Here is a 5,107-nt window from a genome sequence, read left to right on the forward strand (position 1 = left end):
ACCTCAGATCCTGCTGCCTGTCAGTCTTTGCCTGCGTGGCATTTTACAGCGGGGCATCTGCGTCTCCTCAGCTTTTCATGATTAATCCAGCAGCATTTCATTGCATCTACAGAAAACAGATGTTAGGTCACTGAAGAAACAAGAAGTACAAGTTCCACGTTATATTCCCATTCCTTTTCTTGTTTAACTAGTATATTCGTTGCCCTAAGAGAAGGGAAAGGTTGCAGATCAGACTTTTTTTCTCTCCACCCAGCTCTCATTCCTCCTGCTGTAACTCAACACCTCCTCACATAAGGAAACTCCTTCAGTCCATTACCCAGAAAACTTTTTGTGCAGCTCTTACCTTCCAAGTTCTTCTGTTTATTAACCATTTATACCGAATCCTGTTTGGAGGCAGTGCTTTAGTTCCTGTTTCGTAACACTTTCTTCGAGTACTGAAAGTTAACCCTTCGTTAACTCTTCCTTCTCGAAAATACTTTTAATATTGCACTGGCTTACCTTTAACAAATAAAAAGGACAAAATGTATATCAATGGCTGACTGTAACCCAGTGTCTCATTTAGATAATGTAGCAAAATTAAACTGTGGTCCTATGCTGATCTTAATTAGAAATAGATAACAAAAGGATAATGATTAGAAGTATAATTACAGAGTTTTAGTGAGTATTTATATTTCGCCTGCTACCCTATAGATGGCAGATACACTTGAAGTTTACAGGGTAAATTTATTAGCTTAAAACTTAGAAACTTCTAGCTTATACACTTGAATTGTGAGGTGTAGCAAGCTGCAGGGTGATCAGAACCGCTCTATAGGGTGTCCAAGGAAGTGAAGGACACTTTAAGCAGAATGAGTCAAATTTTCCGTCTCTGCACAAGGATGCAGCCAGAGGGGAACAAAGACAAAAGCTCAACAGCTTTCATACCACTGAAAGCCCGATATTTTTTTTTCTTGAGGGTCAGTGTGTGGGAAAAGCTAGCGGTCGCTCTGGGGGACTAGATGTGTGCCCCACTAACTTCAGACTGGTGAAGAACGCATAGATCTCAGGATATTCATGCGTTGTTTCTTCCTCTCTGTGCTGCGTCCAGTGCTGTCACTGTGCAGCAACATAGCTCACACCACAGCCAGGTTGCCACTGGCTCCCTCCCTAGGACTCCCAGGCCCTTGAGCCAGACTAGCAGTGAGGGTGAAGTAGGAGTTGCAGCGCTGCAGTTTACACCACCATTAACTTCTCGTTCTGAACAGCATAAGTATTGGTGAATTCACTGCCAGGTTCCCAAGGAGGCAAGTGGTGTAAAGAAGCTGCTCTGTAGGTCTGCTCACCCTGGAGACTGCCCCATAATGCCCTACAGCATTGTCCATTAATACTTGTAAAGCACCATAGATGTAAATGACACTTTCCAGTGCAGAAGATGGATTCACTGCCCCAAAGAGCTTATGATCAAAGGATCGATTCAGGAACGCATTCTTGTCAATGAGGAGGAACACTGCTGCACATGCTGAATCCTGGTCTAAATGAAAAAGAGAACAAAGGAGATGACAACACAGCTGAGCAGTAGCCCCTCCCTCCTATTGCTATATTTGGCCAGATTTATCATAGTTAGCACATATTTGCTCCTCTTTGCAGTACGTAATAGAAGAGAGCATTTGGCTCTCTGTTCCCATATTACAATGCTAACATCAGTTATAGGCAGGCAACCACACTGAAATCAATAGGACTGATCCAGGGGGACTGACAGCAGAATTTGAGCCTTGGAGTTCCGTGTCATGACAATATGTGGGGTCATGATCTGGTATGTTACACTTCTATAAGGAAAAGCTAAAGGGGGCTGAGAAGTGTTTAAAGTTCCCTAACTGTGGACAGCAATACGGGTACATATGATTTAAAAATTGTTTTCATTTACTTTTGCATAAGCAAGGAATCCTAAATAACATAGCAAGATAAGGGGAAAAAAAACTGAGCAAAACCACCAGAACACAAACATATCTGCATATTAGAACGCAGCTCCCAATGGTACAATTGTGTGTGTGTGTGGGGGGGAAGGTAGGAGGGACCTGTGTACCCAAAAGCTGGGGTGGGGGGAAAGAGCTGGCTTCACAGTTGCACTTATTTCCCCTACTTCCAAAATCTCTCATCCTACATTGCTACCATAAAGAGTGCGTGTGAGCAGGACTGTGCCTATGTGTGCATATGTTCATGGCGCTGTGTCCTCCAAGCTCTGTGCCGCTCTCCATGTGCTGTGTCCTCCTACTGCTCTGTTCCCCCATGTGCTGTCACCCCCCCACTCACATAGTCTGGAACTCCTAGTCCCCTCCACAGCATTTGGTGTCCTCTATCCCTGTGTCGCCACCATGCTGTGTCTACCCCACTTCACTTCACTTCCAGTCTCCCCAGTAGGGTGTGTCTGACCCTCTCCCAAGAGTAACTTCTTCCCTATCCCACCATACCATTGGGGTTAGGGGGTTGGCATTTGCCCTCGGCTTCCTTCCAAGCGCTCCAGGCCTGTGCAGAGGGGATGGTCCCACTTCCAAGGTCCTGCTGGTGCTACAAGGAAGCGTCACCTCCCTCTGGTTCCCTCTGCTGGGTGGATGTGGCACTACTTTACCTTCCAAGTGGTGGGAGAAGCATAAATCTCTATTCAACATCTGTTTGGGGAGTCCAAAGAAGAGAGGGTCCTTGCTCAGCTGCTGCTATGCACAGCAATGCTTTTGGGGCCTCCTAGGGGTTGATACTTATGATACACATTCACTAATGACTCTAACCAGTCAAGCCAAAAACTCTGAATAACAGGAGGCCTGAACTTGGAGAAAGCTCTGCAAGCTGACTTCTGCCAAGTGGAAGTACGTGTCCCAACCATCTGACAGGAGGGAGAGGGAAATCCTGTAATTATGGCGTTACTGTGTGGTGACCATGTGCCTCTGTATTCCTTGCACTTGTTTCTATTTTCAGATTGTTATTAGTTTTGTTAATGCCAGTCTGGAAATCTGATTAATTCAACCATTGATTGCAGGAATCCAGAAGTCATCTCAGATGTCCTTCTTGGTATGATTCTGTTAGCCACCAACATAGAATAAATTATACAATTCTTACATTCATTAATATGCAGAAGCTAAATGCAAGGAAGGGTTTACTAGGAATCAGTGAAAAGGATACACTTATATCTTAAAAGCAAATGGGAAAAAGAAAATAAGTGAATGTTGCAGGAAGTTGAACCATTAATATTTGTTCCCAGTATTTTTGTGTAGGAGTTGCTATAGGCCATCATATATTAAAATATGGTGGATGACCAAATTGTTCCTACCTTTGGTCATGATGCACTGAATTTTAAAAAATGGAGAAAGACCAATGAGTCTACTCACTACTACATAGTTTTCCTGGCCTAACCCTGTCCTCCCAACAGGGACATACAGGGTCTTCAGTTGCTACAACCGTGCGTTTGTTATACTAGTGGCAGCAGAGCAGTGGTGCAGCTTCTGGATTTCGAGTGGTGTAATCCTTCTCTGCAATCTTGATTAAACATCCTGAACAAAGCTTACTTACTCAGGCTTTTGGTGGGGCACGTAGAATGCAGCCCCTTGATAGCAAATATGGAGAAACAGAACAACTTTCTAGTCCCTTCTAAAGTTCCTCTGTAAAATGCTAATCATACAGCCTTGCAAAATTATCATGAAAATGTACCAGTCCAAGCTGTCCTTTTGTATGATGATTGAGCGCATCATTTAGGAAATTCAGGATACAGTTATTAAAATGAAAGAATGAAAACCCTCCATTGGCCAATATTTATAGATCCTTCGAAAACTGGTATTAACAAATAAATGTTAAAGCAATACATTTCTGGAAACCCAAAGAGATTCAGTAGTATCAGAGAAGGAAAGGATGAAAAAGAACACACCAGCAAAAAAAAAAAAAAAAGAGCGGAGGGGAGCAGAGCAGCCAGTCAAAGTAAAAATGCATGTGGGATGTAACAGAAACCAGAAAAACAAAGGTGGAATCAAGTCAATCACTTTTCAATAGTTAATAATCCCAAATGTCTGTGTTTACGTTTTGAAGAATAGAATGAGCTTTTATGATGCTGCAGTTTTGATATTTTCCCAACCTCTTTCTTTTTAAGGGAAAACTTTTTCTCAGATCTGCATGGCCCATTTTGATTTCAATAGGACTAACTCGTGTGAGTAAAATTATGCACACGCTTAAGTGTTCTCAGGACTAGACTCTTTATCTAAAATAGAAGTAAGGCTAAGAGTATGTATCCATTACTAAAAGATAAAACAAACCTTTAAAGTTCATTGTAGTTAGTAAAAAAAACAACCTTTAGAAACACAGGAAGTGCTAAAAGATATATAAATATTTTCTACATGGAAATGCACAGTTAAGATCAACCAAACAGCCTTAATTCAGTCCTCATAGTGGCATCAGTTCTCATCTTCCGTGTTTTGTTTCTTTCACATTCACTTTGTATTATTTTTGGAATATTTTCTAAGAGCTTTCAGAATTGCATCGCTTATGGCTGTGCACATCTTAAATGTGGAAAATCTTTGCACTAGCTGAGTAACCACACCACCACCATTTTCCCATTTTTCTTTCATCAACATTTTTTCACACTTTTTTAGAAATCCATAGTGCAATTTGGAGAAGACACTATACTTGTAGAGCTTGCATCTGGAATATAAAAATGTGTATCACAGACTCAGATGAACAAATAGGTTTTTCACACATGGAGAAACTTTCATATCCCCCCAGCCCACTCTTTTCACATGCGTACACACACATGCAAATTTGATTTCACTCTACACCTGATCTTTTTCCCTCTTCCACCTACTCCCCCCAAAAAATTGCTCCTTGAGTCAAATTTGTGAAAATTCATGATTTTGCTCAGAGGGCTTATATTTGCCATTTTCACCACGAAAAAGTCATGTTCCTACTTACAAAAGATGGACATAACTGTGGGGTGCAGATATTGCAAAAGTCAGGGGGTGAATTCTGTTTACAAGGTCACATTTTTGTGGGGTGAGTCATATCCACATGATCAGCAGTATTCGGACTCACAAAGGGTGAAATTTGGAGAGGAAGATGGCTCACATGGGCATGTTATTACTTGGAAAAGAAGCAA

The sequence above is a fragment of the Emydura macquarii genome, unplaced genomic scaffold, assembly GCF_026122565.2.
Source record: "Emydura macquarii macquarii isolate MOO-44397 ecotype Brisbane River unplaced genomic scaffold, CSIRO-AGI_Emac_v2 contig_1253, whole genome shotgun sequence".
NCBI classification, from domain to species: domain Eukaryota; kingdom Metazoa; phylum Chordata; order Testudines; family Chelidae; genus Emydura; species Emydura macquarii.